Genomic DNA, 20,391 nt, shown 5'->3' on the forward strand with positions numbered 1-20,391 from the left:
CACTAGGGAGTATTGTAAATGAAACACCATTACCATAATAGATGGGATAAGTTGAACATGAGTGACTACTGCTGGTTTTTACAAAGACAGATTTCATTAGTAATTCAGATTTCAGATTAATTTCAGTAGTTTCTTTGAAAATTTCTACTATCAAACTGGTTTTACTTTCAAGATCCTTCTAGAATTAGATCAAGTATAATTTAACAGTAAGATTACTGACATATTTTTCATAATTGTGATTTTTTCTTGTTAATGCAAGATAATAATTTAAAGCAGGAAAAAAATTAATGTAATTAACTTTTTTACCTTGGTGAAAAAGTTTTGTTTTGAAGGAAATGGATAACATTTAAAAATATACAGATAATATTGTGTATTATTGGATTAAAATTTGTTGTGAATAATTAGAATTGTTAATCAATTAAATTAAAAGCCTTTATTTTAACAAATATGCGTAAATGAAACCAATCGATATACTTTATTTTTAAAAAATAATAATAACTTATTATACTTTTTAGGAATTATTGTATTAATTTAATTTATCTTTATTTATAATCGATTTATGTATTATTATTATTATTATTGTTGTTGTTGATGTTATTATTATTACTATTATTATATTAATGATTAAAATTTAAGTTGAGTATTAAAATTAATGAGGTATATCAACATTAATAGATGTGGCACTCATCGACTTATCTATTACTGGCTTGGAACTATACAAACTATTCCAAGAAAAAGTTTTAAGAAGATTTTGTCATAAGAGAAGAAAATTTACTAATTTTAGCTGCTAAATCAGAAAGTAAGTTTACATTTTTTAGCTTTTGAATGGATATTGTCAATGTTACAGTGTAGCTGCTAATTTAGTTCTTGAAAAATGTATCATGATCGATTACAGGCTAATACTAAAAGATATTTATTGTTGATCTATGTTTAGTTTTAAATTTTTTTAGGCTTTAGCCTATAATATTAAATTTAAAAAAATCACCTTGAGCAACATTAGTATATGGTTCTGACATTATAGCGACGAAAAACCGTTATTATTTATTTCATTACTAAGTTAACAACATCCAGCAGAATCCAGGCACATTCCGAGCAAGGATTCATTTTTAAATAAAAATTTACAAAAATAAATAAATAAAATAGTTAAGTTATTATAAAAAATCTGCTGTGGTCATCACATGACTTCCTTGTACCCCCATTAAAATTGCAATACACATTTTTATATAAAATTTTATTTCATTAATAACTTCTGATATTTTTTCATATTCTTTTTTTTATTGTTATTATTAGATATTATTTATTGTAATTTTTGAGAGGTTAATAATTATTAATAAATCAATATATTTACATTTAAAAAAAAAAGGAGATGAAATCGGATTTGAACCGATGTCCCTTCCCCTTGTAAGATCCAAATATTTCATTAATTAAAATTTTATTTGGCTATAACTCTAGAACCAATGAAAATAAGTACCACTTATGATAATCGTTGAAAAGCTCTCAATGAGGACTGCACTTAAGAAAAAGTCCAAATCCAATTTTTTTTTAATTTTGGGCTTTTTTGGACACTTTTGGTCAGGTCGATTGCAATCAAAAAAGGAGGTGCACAACTAGATGTTACAACAGTTCTAAATCCAAAATTTTAACATCCTACGGCTAATCGTTTTTGAGTTATGCGTATGCACTTACGTACATACGTACAGACGTCACGCCGAAACTAGTCAAAATGGATTCAGGAATAGTTAAAATGGATATTTCCGTTGAAATCTGAAAACCGAAATTTTTCGCCATCACAATACTTCCTTTATTTCGTACAAGGAAGTAAAAATGTAATTAATATCTGATCAGTTACTTTCGAGTTTTATGTCTTTACTCTGCCAGTAGTTCCATTTATTTTTTTTTTGTTTTTCACTGTTACAAATTACTTTTTCCCTGTTCTGACAAAAAAATTCTCTCAAAATTATACATATTACGGTTTAGTTTTAATACTTGATTAAAAATTATTGTCTAATTTTAGTGTATCTGTGCATACTTCCAGTCAGTTAACTGGCAAAAGTATTTTTTTAACTCTTAAAAATGTACATTTCCCCTGAAAAATGTTCTTATCCATGTCTGTAGGCGATGGTATTAATTTAAATTCGTAATTTTTATAACGATAAGCCATACAAAAGATTTTTAAATAAAAACTTACTTCGAACCGTTTCCAGTTCGCCTTTAAGCCCACCCTTCGATAGTGGATGATCGCAAAGACGACTAAAACATTTTGGGAAATAAGTTTTTTAAAAACATTTCAACTAAACTTTGTAGTTTTGTCAACACAAAAGTTTAAAATTTAAATTAATATCTAAAGTTAGAATTTACCTAAAATTAATAAAGTAGTGTATAAATTTTTCAGAGAATAATACCATTTACTTACAAATTTTTTGTTAAAATTGTTAATTATTTGTTAACTAAATAATACAATTTAATTAATTAATAGTAATTTGACTATTAAAATAAATATTAAATAAAATAAAAACATAAATTAAAATCTGTTGCTACATAATTTTATTACTTATCACAAAAAAAGCTTTAAAATTTAAGTAATATTAAACGTTACAATTGTTGATTTACCCCTCTGAGATCACAGGACTAGAAAAAATGAACAGGTTGTTTTTGTCGTATACTAAAGTACATGACGCTCTCTGTATGCACTAACAACTATAACTAAAATAAGGTACTATCTGCATTAATAAATGAAGGCCATGTGGAGTTAATAGACATGACGTCAGAATTAAACAGGTACACAGCGATATTTTGTATGTGTTTATATCAGCGATGTACGCATTTGAAATAATGTTAAGAATCGTTGTTATTCTTATAGGCCTTTAATACTACCAGATTATTACACATGAGATTCATTATGCAAAAGTCTCTCTGTTTTTCTTCTCTCCTTTCTCACTATAACTTACATGATTTCCGGCTTTAATTCTTTTTATTTATTGCCCAAGGTCACCTACCTAGTCATCTCAATAATAATAAATAAATACCGTAAGATAAAAATAATAATAATTATTATTAATATCTTATTTAACATATAAACTGTAAATAGTACAATAATGTCAAAAAAATTACGTTTTAGTGAATTAGTAGGCACGCGCCAACATCACGTAACACATGGATACTTATGGAATTAGAATGAAGTTTTTTAAAAAAGCATATTATTTTCCATAAAATGACATTTCCTACAACCTATGCATTTCAGTCAGTGATCAGTATTACTGAAAAAAATAATTACTGAATATTTTTTGTGTAAGGCGAAGTAATAACATACCGTTGGGATGTTTAGATAGTGGCATATTATTGGTAGAAGGCAAACAGTAAAAAAAATAACCACAAACATTTTAATCTTAGTTTTTTTATATAAAATAGGTTATGTAGGTCCATAAAGTTACAAAGTAATTGCATTTAACATTTGTAAACAAATAATAGTTGCCGATCTCCATGGCGGAGCAGTACCGTCTCGGTCTTTCATCCGGGGGTCCCGGGTTCGAATCCCAGTCAGGCATAACATTTATCATACGCTACAAAATGTAATTTCCATATTCCTAGGTATAAGCTGCTGTGGTGAATTAATTAAAACAAAAAAAAAATTGATTATCCGTTTAATTTTCGTTAAATTAATGATTAAATAGGATGCAAAATAATCATCCCTTGGGTTTTCTTAGGATATAATAAACACTTACATAATCTAACCTAAAAACTCTTATTAAACTTATTACACTGTAGTTAAAAAAAGGCAGTTAGGTATATTCAGTGTCATAACTAGCGATGTTATAACTAATCAGCATTTAGTTATTCGATAAGAGCTGGGACTCAATTTATAACAACTTTAATTGAAGAAGATTAAAAAAAAGTGACTGGGTTTCAATAATCAATGATGAAGGTAAATGAAGCTGTTTTCGAAGAGATCTTAAAAGTAAAACCTCAAAAATGTGGCAGGGAAGCAGACAGATATAAGCTCTTCAATAAAATAAATAACAAAAGAGATGTGCAGCCGAAACTTGCTAAAACAATTATCATTTGTTCAAAAACGTTTGAAGTATTTTTATGGCAAGTTTTTATAGCTCAGCGTTACGACAAATTTATTGTAATAAAATAAAAATTACTCAATCTAAATAAATATGTATGTTTTTGTTAAATAATTCAGCTGCGTTGTATGATTATATATATATATCGTATGGTTTTACAAGTACCAAAAGTAATTAAACGAAAGTATCCAAAATCAGATGGAAATGTCCAAATTTGACAACCAGTCCAGAAACTCGGAGTCACTTGATGTAAAATTCCCAGATCACCATCAAAAGCTCGAAGTGGGCACTCCGTAACAATATGTTCTATTGTCTGCTCCTCCGCTCCACAGTCATGGTCAGCAGACGGGTGGAAACCTCACCTCTTCAAGGTATAACCACACCTCCCTTGACCCGTCCTAATGCGGTTCAGCCTCGACCAGGTTTGGCACAGTAGTTGGAATCCCTCGATCTTCTTTGTTGGATCTTGAACCAGGTGAGCATTGTTGGGTGGTCGTTCATTCCAGTGTTGTCGCCACTTGGAGGCCACGTCAACAGAATTGATACCTTCTAAATCAGTACAGGGCGGTTTGAGTGACTTTAGCCGAGTTGCTGGTAGATCTTCTAGGGCATCGTACATGGGAGAGTTCTTATGAGAAGTGATCCTCTTGAAGATGTCTACCTTAGCTGCTTTCCTCCTCAGATCTTGCAGAGCAATGTTAGCCAGAACAGGCAACCATTGTACGGGAGTAGATCTAACAGAACCAGTGATAACCCTCATGGCTTCATTGAGCTGCACATCAATCTTTGTTATGTGGGCGCTGTTTTCCCACACAGGAGTGCAATATTCACCAGCCAAATACATAAGAGCGAGTACAACAGAGCATAGAGTATTGGTGTCCACCCCAACTACTTCCGGCAATCTTGCGAAGTAGATTCAGTTTTCAGTGAATTTTCTTAGATAACCTGATGCACTGTTGTTTGAATGTCAAGGACCGATTCAGAATGATTCCCAGATATATTGGATTGTAATTATGGAGCACTTCTTTCGAATGCAGTAACCTCAGTCTAATTTGGGTTAGGCTGAGTCTTCATTTATGGAAGTAATCACTCAATTTCGTCAGATCACATGTCAGTACACTCCCACAGTGCTTAGATCCTTACGTTTGAAGACCAATGCTAGATCGTCCGCATACTGGATTTTCATGGAGATCGTATCTGGCATGTCATGGATACACAGGTTAAACAGAATGAGGGACAGAACTGATCCCTGATCAGTATGATCTATGTGATTAAAAATGTCTAATAAAATAAAAGGTTTTTCTTTTATTAATTTTTATTATGATTATTTAAAAAAAATATATTTTATTACATTATCGAATCATATTAAAGATCTGTTTTTTCTTTTGCTGAACAATGCTATTTTAGCGTAGTCTTATATCTGGATAAAAATTAACCCTCCCTTGGATTGATCGTAAGCCTTCCAACATCTTGGGCTCCCTAGGGTTAATATTCTCCTTTTTAATTCAACAATATTAAAAAGAATAATCAGTTACAGTTATAGAATACCTATACTTCAACATAAATGTTTTGAAATGAAAGCTAAAAAACTGGCTTTTAAGTTCAACGGAAGTATCCTACATCCAAAAATATGTTATGTAAGGTTCGTTCTACGTAATTAAACTGATAGTACTTTCAAGGCATATTATGATATATACACTTAAATTTCTTTTTACACGAAATAAATGCTTGTTTTTCTCGAAGAAGCACATCTGAATAGTCAGGTTTATATGGGTCTCATTTAGAACAGGCAATATAAAACGGCTACAGGAGAGATGATCTTTCTTTAGTTCGAAATTTAGGTCATTTTGAAAAACTACTCTCATTTCCCCTACTCCAAATATACCTGCCAAATTTCGGGTTTTGATTTTGGAATACAAACAGAAATTCATCCTTAATTTCTTTATTCCCTTTTAGAAACCTTGTTGTTTATAAGAAAACCCGGAAATATTTTACAAAGAATGTTGTAAAAGTTTGAAATTCAGCACGACATTCGTGCTGAATTTCAAACTTCACAGCTAGTGTGAAAGACATATGGGAATTTCGGTAACATTTGTTTGCATTTCACTCAATTCTTACTAATGGTTTATAGAGAAATTCTTATTGTTGCTTTTAAATAACTCCAATCATTAAATTTATTAACAATGCTGACATGAAAATTACTGAAACAATCGTATTTTAAAGTGGGTATATACGGTTTAGGTGGTGTTTTAATGGTAATAAAGTTAGACGCGCGGGGTCTTTGATCTTCCGCGGGTAGGCAGTTAGTTTTAGCAGTTCCTGAGGGCCACGTGGTAGAGTTGGGTGTCTGATGTCTTCTTAGAAGACAAATCTTGATTAGGGCGCAATTTACTGATGTGATTGTCTTTCGAGGCATTTACATCAGTGGCATCTCACCGAAGTCGACTGATGACTGTGGAATGTGATCAGTTTGAGGGCATTAAGCCACTAATGGCTATGAACTGAGGGGGTGGTGTGGCAACCAGACATGTCACAAGGCGGGTGTTCTTCTCCCTTGGGGGGAATTGAGATGTTGCTTTTAAATAATAACTGCGTTAATATTCATGTAAAATGTAACAGTTGTATTGCAGAAGATATGAGAGAAACTATGGTTCTCGAAAAATCACTTTTCACCATCATCGGGATAATTAAGAAAAGCTTTTTCTCTTAATTGATAGTTACCTCCTAAGAATAACCTCCCTGTGAAGTTTTGGTTCCATATACATACGGTTTGTACTTGATGTTTGACCTCATCATTGCCAGTTGGAATACTAGATCGTGGATACCGGTTTTCTTTGGTGGTTGGTTTTCAATTAACCACACATCTCAGGAATGGTCGAACTGAGAATGTACAAGACTACACTTCATTTACAGTATTATCTGAATGGTAATTACGGGAGGCTAAACAGGAAAAAGAAAGGGAAGATCGTAATAATTGGAAAATTAGTTAATTTCTGAATGTTAATCGTAAAAAAAGTGCATATTTATTTATTCGTATAAGTTTTACAACGCCGTATGCAGTGGCGGCTCGTAGCTGTAATTAGTGTGGGTGCTCTTCCAGAAAATTTTTTTCTGGGCCTTTTCAAGGCCATGGTTAAAGTTTTCTGTAAAATAAAAGAACCGAGGAAAATGAATCAAATAGAATAGCTGGAAACAGGATAACAATTTAATTCTACACTTTATCACATTCAAGAATATGGTACACGGTTTAACCGAATAAATAATAAAATGTCAATACATATAATATTTTTTAGTATTATTAGATTAGTTAATAAAATATCCGCTTAAAAACACTGTAGTTCAATGGTGCTTAATTTAAATTTCTATGTACACAGAAACAAATACATAATTAGTTTTTACTAAATACCTTCTCTTTCGCCCTTACAGCGTGTTTTTGGACAGATTTGGCAATGACAGAGCCCTTGCCTTCCGCCATCTTCTGATCATTATTGAAAAAAACAACTAAACCACTTTCATATTCCTTCCACCGACTAAACTAGAAAAGGGAACGAACAAGGAACATTCCATACACACGCGGAGTAAGAAAAAAAATTACCTTCCACCAGCACGCCAGGGTCAACACTGAGGGAGCGACAGTGTTCTCTCTCCCTCGAAGCTTTGCGTGCAGCTTCCTATGTGCGCATGCGCGTAACAGCCAAACACCACGCCGCTAGAACTGTGGTGCGCACAGTTTCATACAAAACGTTTTGTATTTTTTCATAAACTGTGGGATGGCTGCTGACATTAAGCTTAAGGATTATATATTGCACAAGTATAAAGAAATATTTAAAGAAAAAAGAACTCGTTATATTACATGTTATTGATAATATCAAGTGGAAATAGGGGTGCTGCAGTTTCACAGTACCTATACGCGAGCCGCCACTGCCCGTATGAAAAAGACGATCCTTACTGGCGAATTAACATAGCTTACGGATAAAAATAAAAAATTATACGTAAATACATTATATCGTTATGGTAGAAATTGAAATAAATATTATTTCCCCTTTTTTTAATATCAATTTCAATTAAACAGACCTCTTTTACTTTCTTGTTTTAAGCTCAGCTAAAGTTGGCAGTTCAGACATTGTCATCTTTCAGGATTTTATATTGTATGTAAGATATTTTTTATACTTATTTACAAAATAGACGCAGTTAATCAATTAGATGATTATGAATCGCTAAAATATATTCACAATACTTGCCTCAATAAGTTTCAAGATTTGTCATAGAGACACCATCCAGTATAACTTGTATATAAAAATCCAGCATAAAAAAAAGGAGTACTATTCTTGAAATAATTAAATAACCTTCTGTCAATATGAATCTCATTTATAGTAAATGTAGATAAATTTTTTTTTTTTTTTTTAATTAGAAAAGTGGACCTCCTCTATGAATCATGAGACCTTGCCGTTGGTGAGGGGGCTTGAGTGCTCAGGGATACAGAGTAGCTGGACCGAAGGTTCAACCATATCGGAGAGGTATCTGTTGAGAGCCAGACTAAGGAATGATTCCTGAAAGAGGGCAGCAGCTCTTTCAGTAGTTGTTAGGGGCGTGAGTCACAATGACTTAAACGGCCATATCAACATCACTTAGTCCTCTGAGTACTGCGCAGCTGAAAGCAATGGAAAACTACAGCTGCTTTTTTTCCAAGAAAATGTGGCTCTCTGCATTTTCATATAGCAAGGATTCCTTGGTAAAATATTCCGAAGGTAAACTAGTCCCCCGTTCGGATCTCTGGGTGGGGACTACTAAGGAAGGGGTCACCAGAAAATTAAAAAATAACATTCTACGAGTCAGAGCGTGGAATGTTAGAAGCTTAAAAAAGGTTGGTAGGCTAGAAAATTTAAAAAGGGAAATGGATAGGATAAATGTGCATGTAGTAGGAATTAGTGAGGTTCGGTGGGAAGAGGAAGGCGACTTTTGGTCAGGTGATTTTAGAGTAATTAACTCAGCTTCAAATAATGGGCAGGCAGGAGTAGGTTTCATAATGAACAAGAAGATAGGGAAGAGAGTAGAGTATTTCAAAATGCATAGCGATAGAATCATTGTAATTAGGATAAAATCAAAACCTAAACCGACAACGATTGTTAATGTCTATATGCCTACAAGCGCTCATGATGATGATGAGGTAGAGTGTGTATACGAAGAGATTGATGAAGCAATTAAACACGTAAAAGTAGATGAAAATTTAATAATAGTTGGAGATTGGAATGCAAGCATTGGAAAAGGCAAGGAAGGAAATATAGTGGGTGAATTCCGGGCTGGACAAAAGGAATGAAAGAGGGGACCAACTTATAAGAGTTTTGCACGAAGTATAATTTAGTAATTGCCAACACCCAATTTAAAAATCATAATAGAAGAATATACACTTGGAAAAAGCCAGGCGATACTGGAAGGTATCAGATAGATTATATCATGGTTAAGCAAAGATTTAGAAATCAACTCGTTGACTGCAAAACTTACCCTGGAGCAGACATTGATAGCGACCATAATTTGGTGATAATGAAATGTAGATTGGGGTTTAAAAACCTGAAGAAAAGGTGTCAGATGAATCGGTGGAATTTAGAGAAGCTGAGGAAGAGGAGGTAAAGAAGATTTTTGAGGAGGACATCGCAAGAGGTCTGAGTAAAAAAGATAAGGTAGAAAATATAGAAGAAGAATGGGAGAATGTTAAAAAGGAAATTCTTAAATCAGCAAAAGCAAACTTAGGCGGAATAAAGAGAACTGCTAGAAAACCTTGGGTTTCAGACGATATATTGCAGCTGATGGATGAACGTAGAAAATATAAGAATGGTAGTGATGAAGAAAGTAAAAGGAACTATCGGCAATTAAGAAATACTATAAACAGGAAGTGCAAACTGGCGAAAGAAGAGTGGATTAAAGAAAAGTGTTCAGAAGTGGAAAGAGAAATGAACATTGGTAAAATAGACGGAGCATACAGGAAAGTTAAGGAAAATTTTGGGGTACATAAATTAAAATCTAATAATGTGTTAAACAAAGACGGTACACCAATATATAATACGAAAGGTAAAGTCGATAGATGGGTGGAATATATTGAAGAGTTATACGGAGGAAATGAATTAGAAAATGGTGTTCTACAGGAAGAAGAGGATGAAATGGGAGAAACAATACTGAAATCTGAATTTATGAGAGCATTAAAAGATTTGAATGGCAGAAACGCTCCTGGAATAGACGGAATACCTGTAGAATTACTGCGCAGTGCAGGTGAGGAAGCATAGATTATACAAACTGGTCTGTAATATTTATGAAAAAGGGGAATTTCCGTCAGACTTCAAAAAAAGTGTTATAGTAATGATACCAAAGAAAGCAGGGGCAGATAAATGTGAAGAATACAGAACAATTAGTTTAACTAGTCATGCATCAAAAATCTTAACTAGAATTCTATACAGTAGAATTGAGAGGAGAGTGGAGAAAGTGTTAGGAGAAGACCAATTTGGTTTCAGGAAAAGTATAGGGACAAGGGAAGCAATTTTAGGCCTCAGATCAATAGTAGAAGGAAGATTAAAGAAAAACAAACCAACATACTTGGCGTTTATAGACCTAGAAAAGGCATTCGATAACGTAGACTGGAATAAAATGTTCAGCATTTAAAAAAAATTAGGGTTCAAATACAGAGATAGAAGAACAATTGCTAACATGTACAGGAACCAAACAGCAACAGTAACAATTGAAGAACATAAGAAAGAAGCCGTAATAAGAAAGGGAATCCGACAAGGATGTTCCCTATCTCCGTTACTTTTTAATCTTTACATGGAACTAGCAGTTAATGATGTTAAAGAACAATTTAGATTCGGAGTAACAGTACAAGGTGAAAAGATAAAGATGCTACGATTTGCTGATGATATAGTAATTCTAGCCGAGAGTAAAAAGGATTTAGAAGAAACAATGAACGGCATAGATGAAGTCCTACGCAAGAACTATCGCATGAAAATAAACAAGAAGAAAACAAAAGTAATGAAATGTAGTAGAAATAACAAAGATGGACCACTGAATGTGAAAATAGGAGGAGAAAAGATTATGGAGGTAGAAGAATTTTGTTATTTGGGAGGTAGAATTACTAAAGATGGACGAAGCAGGAGCGATATAAAATGCCGAATAGCACTAGCTAAACGAGCCTTCAGTAAGAAATATAATTTGTTTACATCAAAAATTAATTTAAATGTCAGGAAAAGATTTTTGAAAGTGTATGTTTGGAGTGTCGCTTTATATGGAAGTGAAACTTGGACGATCGTAGTATCTGAAAAGAAAAGATTAGAAGCTTTTGAAATGTGGTGCTATAGGAGAATGTTAAAAATCAGATGGTTGGATAAAGTGACAAACGAAGAGGTATTGCGGCAAATAGATGAAGAAAGAAGCATTTGGAAAAATATAGTTAAAAGAAGAGACAGACTTATAGGCCACATACTAAGGCATCCTGAAATAGTCGCTTTAATATTGGAAGGACAGGTAGAAGGGAAAAATTGTGTAGGCAGGCCACGTTTGGAATATGTGAAACAAATTGTTAGGGATGTAGGATGTAGAGGGTATACTGAAATGAAACGACTAGCACTACATAGGGAATCTTGGAGAGCTGCATCAAACCAGTCAAATGACTGAAGACAAAAAAAAAAGAAATGTGGAAATTCTGAGAGTATAGATAACATTACTTTTCGGAAAAAAAATGGTTACAAAAAAATTAAATTTCCTCTTCTTAACATAATTCCGCCACAATTTTTTTGTTTTTAACTTAATCATAACTGGAAAGACAAATTCATAAAATTGGTTTTGTCGATATTCAAGAATTATAACTAGCTGATAAATCGATCATCAAGTTCTCGTTGCATCGTTAAGAGTCCTAATTCTTATCGAAGAATAATACAATCCTGTTATTTCCATACATGCACAATATGTATGTATTTACTTTTCCCGGGAGGCCAATAATGCATATAAAAAAAATAAAAGGCTCCAATAGATTCCCACAGGTTATTTGGTTATACATAGCAAAGTATTAGATCTCTTGATCTAATGGAGCACGACTATTTATTTCATCGTGTTCCGATTATGCATCGTAAACACGATTATTTATAACAATTACTATTTGTTTCGTCGACATGTAGGAAAGTCGACCCATTAATAATTTTAAACTGGATGTTCTCGTAAACAGGTAGCAACTTATATAAAGGAAACTATAAATTCCAGTATCACTGAATTAAATGCCTGCAGTGATAAGTTATCTACTTTCTATCGTAAAGACAAACAAAAAGATTTTAATATAAACTTTTAATATAATATAATATCGAGTTCCTTCACATTAATTTTCAATATGCAGTCGAGTACAATACTAGACTAGTGGACTTAAATACCATAAAAAAAGAAAAAGAAAGAACTGTCAACGAAACAGCAGCAGCTAAAATATTCGTCACTATAAGAATTCTGGTCACTCTTGGATTAAAAACGAGAATTACTCGGTACTTCCCCGTCTATCTCTGTAACTCCCCGTTAACGATAATCTGTATTCTCCCGTCAATGATACGAAAGTTAAACATACATCAATATCTAGAGATGATAATTACATACAACATTTCTGCTGACAAATGATTTGCAATTCAATTTATTAATAAAAATCAATCGCTAAAAAAATTAGGAGAAAACGTAATGTAACCTGGTGGTAAGAAAACAAAAAACAAATAACTGTTTTTCACCAAGAAGTGACCTAAAAAAAACAAATAAGATTTTTTTTTCTTTAACTAAAAAATAAAAGTCAGCCTTTTTTATATAAGGTTATACGTTTATAAAAAGCCCATTTATACAAAATATATACAGAACTGAAAGAAAAATCTGAAACGGGAACGCTCCTAGTTAATAAAAGAAAAATGTTAGATTTACTGATGGCATTAATTTTTCAGCTAAAAATTAATTAAACGGAAACATTAAAACGGCATGGATATATTGCTCAGAGAGAAGTTCAGTTAGGAAATATTAAGCAAAAAAAGGTAATGAAATATGATAAAAATGGGATAATGAAGAATTAAATTTATAAACTCTGTTAAAATGAATTAAAAATACCACCTAATAAAAGTATTTCAATTAAAAAATTTTATTGCTTCTCACCCATACTAAATGGTCAACCTGTTCCTCCATACAGTAATACAGATGATTGATGAAAGCTTCTTTCACACTGTGAAAAGCTTTTGTGAAATCTTCCAACATTCTATCTTATACGTTTCCTTAATTGAACCGGTATAGTTGGAAGAAGGGAACAAATTCCATTTTTTTCACTTTTAAGGTTAAGTTGAATTTGAATTCTACCTACATAGATACATGTTTTGATGAAAAAAGGAAACTAATGCTGGGTTCTGGTATGGCAGTAAAACAAACAACAAATAATCGTGAGTTGAAAGAAAGGAACAAATCCAGGAATTCTTTCTTTTAACGGTCACGTTGGCAACTCTGACTGCTAACCCAACAAACAGATCTTCAAACATTTTCTACTTCAAAGTACAAGCAATTTCAAATGTCCAGTAAGGAATCTGGTTATATAGTTGCTTCGCAAACTATTGGCGGTCTTTTAAAGTATTCATTCCGTCTTGTGAAGCCTAAACTTGTAATCATAAATTTAAACTTACCAAACGAACAGGCATATGCAGGTAAAGTTGCTTATTAAAAACCAAAAATGATTGACCTTATGAAAATAGTTCAGTATATCCAAGTAACAACAACAGTTTCACGATTCTTTGACTACTTGACCTGCAATTTCTCATGATGCGGGCTGAAAACAAAGTTTATTTTGATGAACACTCAAAAGTGATAGGCCTAATCTTGGTTTTGGTAATAAACTTGTTATATTAAATCTTATTATGCACTCATTCATACTCATTTATCATAATCTTAGATAAAAAGTGAACTTCTTAAAAAATGTTAAAAACTGAACAAACCGTTTAGGACAATTTTATGTAACAAATTCTTGGTACCAAAGTTGTTAAAGTAAAATTATATAAAACTACACTCCAAATCTGTTTTTCTTTTCAACACCTTTTCTTTGGTGAGTTATAAATAACATAACCAAATAAATTGCATAGCTATTAAGTAGTTTTATGGCTAAACAAACTCAAAATATTTTAAACTGGAAGAAGGGAATAACTCCAACAGATTTAATATTTTATAAAAATAATAGTTATTTGATGTTTGTATAATATTTGTTGTACTAATTACAGATATAATGGTCAAAATAAAGATACATAGTTTGTGCTAGAAAAGAATTTACTCAATAGTACAGTTTTTTGTTTTCCAAAAGTAAAGCTCAATGGAGTTGTTCCCTTGTTCAAATTACCGGTTCAATTCTTCGAGAGAAATTGGCTGTGAGCTATAGATGGTTGATTTTAAATCCCCCCACAGAAAGAAATCAAGGGGATTCAGGTCAGTTAACCTAGTTGGCAATTCAATACTATCATATCTATAGGCCGAGGAACCAATATTGTTGCTTGGTGCCACGGCAGCGACAGCGACAGCAGCATTCGAATCATTCTACTATCCTTTTAGCATAACATTTGCTTCAATACGTAACAGTGAATGGGCCTTCGTAAGATTATAAAACACAATTATATATATATATATATTAATAATGTTCAAAATATTAGCTCACTGAAAGTGAGCATTGAGGATATATATATATATATATATCCTCAATGCTCTTTGAACATTATTAATATATATATATATATATATAAGTTATGTCAAATTTAATTGGCTCACTGAAAAAATGTTAATTAATACCCGACCATTTTCTGCGAAAAAATTATGTTATGCATTTTTCAGAATGGTAAACGTGACAAGAATTACAGAAGCGCTTTTGTGAAGCTGGAAACTGAACAATAGTAGGCCTACACATAAAACGATGTAACACGCAAATCAAGGTGTATTACCTTCATTGAGAACTGCTGTTCTATTTTATTTTCACAGATATTCAAAAGTTAATGCAAGATAACGATTAACTACACTAAATAATGGAATCGGAGATTACAGCAGAAACTAATTATTTTCAAAAGTTAGAACAGAATAAAACTATTTTTATTAAAGAAGGTGAATGCTATCCACTTCGCAAGAAATGTTAGAATTTCCGAATTCAAGAAATGTTAACATTTTTTTTTTCAAAGTCATCAACGTAATAATCAATGTCACTATCCTTTTGTAAAGAAATAATTAATGATTCTATAGTACTGCCAATAAAGTGTTCTTGTTGCATACATTCACTCAGCTTCTGTTTCCTTAATTTTATCACAATACACCTTCCAGTTTTTTTTTTCATTCATGTCGGCCACTTTATTTTCACATAACCTTTTTGATATCAAAAGCTACGTTATGACTTGCTACGTATTCTTTAACCTCTACAGGATTTAAATCCGGGTAGTATAAAGGTAGGCCTCCCGCGATCGGACCCAGAAATGGGTTTGAGAACGCTGGTTCAAACAGATATGGAACGCTATTCACAAATCCGTCCATAAAATTAAAACAAAACTTTAAACTTAGACCCGACATTAAAATAAACACGCCCGATTAACAGAATCATATAGCAGCAAGGGACACTGTCCAAGCTCTGCGATTCGACGGGAGAAATTTGTGAAACTCCCGCCACTTTTGCGTTCCTTAATGGTAGTCGGAGTACAACATCCCCTTTTTTTTCTAAAAGTTTGTCAAACACATAGACAGTAAACGTTTCCCTGTTTGCTTTTACCAGTTCGTACAACTGTCGTTTTAGTAAAGAGGAAGAGTGAGGAACAGAATGCTTCTGTATCATTTCTTCTTTTCTGAATTGAAAAACAGTATTGTGATAGGGTACGATGTGAGAGATTACCACGGAATTATCGGGAAGGTTTAGAATTAACGTCTCTTCTGTCCATTTTAAGTAACTTTTCGCTATCATTTGACGTCTGTAATCGCCACAATTTTAAACTTCCTTGCCAAGTTTGGTATAAAACCTATTTCTCCGTCATGCATTATAATAATTCTGCTGCCTTTTGAATTGTAGTTGAAGATACATTATTCCATACTCTGTTGATTAATATGATTGCATCCAAAACATCTGGATATTTTTTTTTCTTCGAAGCACTGGATAAATAGAGGATAACGCCTTGATCCACAGGTTGTAGTTTTCCTAGTACTGTTTGGACGCGAAAAAAATGTTTGTTTGTGAGGTTTTCCACTCCTAGGTATGCTCGACAGTTATCAACAGCAGTAAACTTTCTTTTCTTTTTTCTCAATTCGCAGTCCCAGTAACAAGTTTCTGCTTCAAAAATTGTGGAAATTATTCACGCCTCTGTATTGGCTAAGTACTTGACCGTTAGTTTTTTGCGTTCTTAAAAAAATAGAGGGTTTCTTGATTTTCCAGTGACCAATATTTTTCTTTTTCAGTTCCAGTCATATTTGAACAGAGAAAAACAATAAGCCTTAATTTTGAATGCGTTCCCCAGACACATTTTCTCATTTAAATGTTTTATCCGGAATTAATTTATAAATTAAGGCCGTTCATCAGCATTAAAAGTCTTCCCATTCATAATCCGATTTTATTAGGGACCATTTTTCACCCAGCACACTGTTAACATCAGAATTATCTACGCTGCTTTCTTCAACGCTAATCTTTGCAATAATAATCGGTTCAGCCAACCGTCGCTACAAACAAACCCTCTGTATCCTTGTTGGTCAGAAAATTTTTCTGCCTGAATTTGTGGGAACGCTTACACTCCTCTTCACTTTCAATGTGAATATATACAGCTATTTATAATTAACAATTGATATTGTGGGGGGAAAACCACTACTGATGGAAGTAAGGAACAATTGTGCCCCTCTACTAACAACTGATTAAAAAAGATACAACTGTCATATATTAGGCGAGTTGATAGAGCTCAAAACAAATAGCTCTTAAGACAAATAATTAAGAAGAATTTTGTAAAGAGATGAACCAGTTCGGTAGGCCAACCAAGCAATAAGACATACAGACTTATTAATTTAGTAACAGAGCTACATTTAAAGGACAACATTATACAGAAAAATAATATTAGAGTACATAAAAAAGATAACCGAGGGTATAGTAAATACGGTGAAATTAAAATAAAAGATAACTAAGACAGAAAATAATGGAGAATGGAATCAAATGATCATTCAAAATAATTTTTTAGTCACGACAGTATTAGTATGTTTTGCACATGGAAAATAATGGAAGCATGAATTTTAATTAATTTGAGCAGACTGACCAAGATTTGCCTACGTCAGAAAAAATATTCATTCAGGTGACGATGTAATGTAAAATAACAACAAAACTGCATATGTTGAAAACAGGCAGCTTCCTGTGTTTTTTCTTCTGGAGGAGACTATGAAAAAGGTCTCAGCTAAAGGTAATATAGTTTGCATGGGAAAGGAAATAAGCTCATTAGTCTGCGCTGATATTATTGAGAGAATACAAGAATGTTGTCTTTTATCAAGTGATAGTCCAAATTAATGAGACACTACTGGTGAATTTAAATGAGAAAGTAAAAGAACAGAAGGAAGGTAGTTGAAAAAGAAACATATAATGAAGAATGTGAATTTTTAATATGAGATAAAAGGTGTTTTTTTGTTTAATATCCAATTAATACAAGAGAATGAAAGTAATGTACAGGAAAAGATATTAATTAATTAAAGATGTAGAAGAGAGAACTTCTGCTCGAGGCATCATCCTGTTTAGGATATACAAAGTCATCTATACCAAACACTTAGTATCAATCTTCTAAATAGCTACAACCTCAGATAGTTAGCCTTACAAAATTTTGACAGTCAGGCTTTTTCAATATTATCAACTGTTATAGGACATCAAGCACTTTCTTATGTTTTAGGGTTTGGCTATATAGCCTCAATCACGATTAGAAAATAGGAACCATTTCCAATTATGCAGGTATATCTTTCTTAATGGTCACAGATTATTCAGTGGAATCTATGATCATAATGGATGTGATTAAATAATATAACAGTTACAATGCAGATACCTTATAAACGTAATTGTTCATCACGTTAACAAGTCTGTGATTTTTAAAAAGAAACTATGCCACAACCTCTTTAGTATGGTCATTTAAGAAAATAAAAGGAAAGGAAAAAATAAAAAAACACAAAGATCATATTTTATAATTTAATTTATCCATAAAACTAATCTGACAAAAAAATATATATATATATGTACTATAATCAGCACACATAAAATGCTGATTAAATAAAAATTACTATAATAATAAAACAGTATAATAAAAATAAAACATGACTGGGCAAATAGATCACTGTTCCTTAATAATTAAAGCGTTAAGTAGTAAACACAATAGGAGGTACTGCACTTATTAATTACTAAAAAGACAAAACATAATAATAAACAAAAAAAGAAAATATACATCACCATATTTATATCATATCTTTCTACTAAGACCAATGCAAATACAATAAATGTATATCTAAAATACTTAAAATACAATTATTATAAATATATTATAATGACTAAATAAAGTTGGAACTGCCAATTACATTAATAAACAAACAAAAAACATAAGAAAAAAATTCAGAAAACCTACCCTGATTAAAATTTAAGAAAAGAAAATTGTATTAAGCCAAGTTTACACATACACAGTTTGTTATTGCCACCATAATGCAATGCTGTCCATTACATACACATAAAATATAATAAGTTACCTTTATATTACTTTTTAATATGATAAGACCATTGGCACAAAAGGCAAAGAAATGGCACAAGTTGGTAGAATTACCATCGTACTGAAATTAAAAAAAAATTTTAATCCAGGAAACTAGTTATGACAAAATAAGGAAGGATCTGAATGTCATATTTTCTATTCATTATCAATAACTTTGAGAATAAGTATTAAAGCAAGCTGTTGAAGATTGCCATGAACTTATAAAATTGTCATGGGTAGGGGAAAATGTAAAATTACATACACAACTGATATATTTATTATTAACTGGAAGAATTAAAAAAGAATTATAGATAATGATGAACTAACTAAATTAAAGAGAAAGGAGGCGAGTTTGAAATAAGAATGTATAATGCGAAGAAAATCATGTAAATTTTAAAACAGTTGGATATATATATAAAAATAGGTACACATATGGGGAAATTTTAAGAGTTGCAGAAATTTATGAAATATGTACACAGAAAATAAAGAGCAAGATAACATGAGAAATTTACATTTTGGAAAAAAAGAAATATAGCGACATACATTCTAGAAAAAAAATTCTTAGTGACAAACAATAACATCACAATATAGAAATGAAAAAAATATTTGCTAAATGTTAGAATTCAGTATGTGGTTGTTACAGAAAGATTTGGAAAATTTTAAGATGTAGCTGTATAGGTACATAAGCAATAAAATGGGCTGACTAAATTATTTATATAGAGGAGTAATAAGTCAAAGGAAATTAAGTGCAATAAGGAAAAGTCAATTTAATAAGACTTATAAAAGGCAATAGAAAAGATGACTGCCAAAAGCACAGAAAGAAAACTTATATTAAGTGATTTTAAAAAAGAAGGGAATTATTACTAAGAAATGATAAGAGAGCTTAGGTCAGAAACATTTTGCTAACAGGAGAAAGCTTAAATAGATCTTTCTTAAACAATTGAAAGTTATAAGTGTATATAAATATATATAATATATATATACAAACAAAAATCACTAATTTAACAAAAACTTATTTTAAACCTTTCAATTTTTTATTTACAAATACTATAATAACCGCATCACTGAATCGCTATTAGCTCACACAAATAATGAGTTGTATTTCCACCTAATCTATAATTTATTTCTTTTATTTTTTTTTTTAATATCTGGAATAGACAAAAAAGTTTTTTTTCTAATTAAAAGAAATAAAATGCCCTCAGAGCACAAAGATAATTAAATAAAAGATATTTAAAACTTACTGATTAAAAGGGTAATGCTGGATTTATTAGTATAATCATAAACATTAAACAATTTCACTGCTCACCCCATTATTTATCAATATAAGAACACAAAAACATGGTGTATGAAATGGTAATTAATTATTAATTACTCTAAATAAAATGGGCAAAACAACTTGATAAACACCTTCAGTTTTTTAGTAGACAAGTGATAATATTCCAAGCTATGTAATTTCATATTTCCAAGGAAATGACTACCAATTTATACAGCAAATAGGAGCCTGAGAAATACCTTTTCAATAAAAATGAAAAAGGAGATTGTAAGAAACTTGATGCAGATCTTCAGACACATAATATTAGATC

General features: G+C 31.7%; 1 protein-coding gene across 2 annotated transcripts in view; it reads right to left on the reverse strand.

Moving 5' to 3' along the window:
- The window catches only part of LOC142325371 (uncharacterized), a 43,396-nt gene extending 40,667 nt beyond the window's left edge, over positions 1 to 2,729 (reverse strand). Inside the window, exon 1 of one of the 2 annotated variants that reach the window (XM_075367067.1) lies at positions 2,597 to 2,702. The gene's annotated coding sequence lies outside the window, so the exon portion shown is untranslated. Of the gene's footprint in view, positions 1 to 2,596 lie in introns of both variants that reach the window. The other variant, XM_075367066.1, reaches the window with a different exon arrangement.
- Positions 2,730 to 20,391: the final 17,662 nt, after the last annotated feature.

This window comes from Lycorma delicatula, chromosome 5 (assembly GCF_047948215.1).
Source record: "Lycorma delicatula isolate Av1 chromosome 5, ASM4794821v1, whole genome shotgun sequence".
NCBI lineage: Eukaryota > Metazoa > Arthropoda > Insecta > Hemiptera > Fulgoridae > Lycorma > Lycorma delicatula.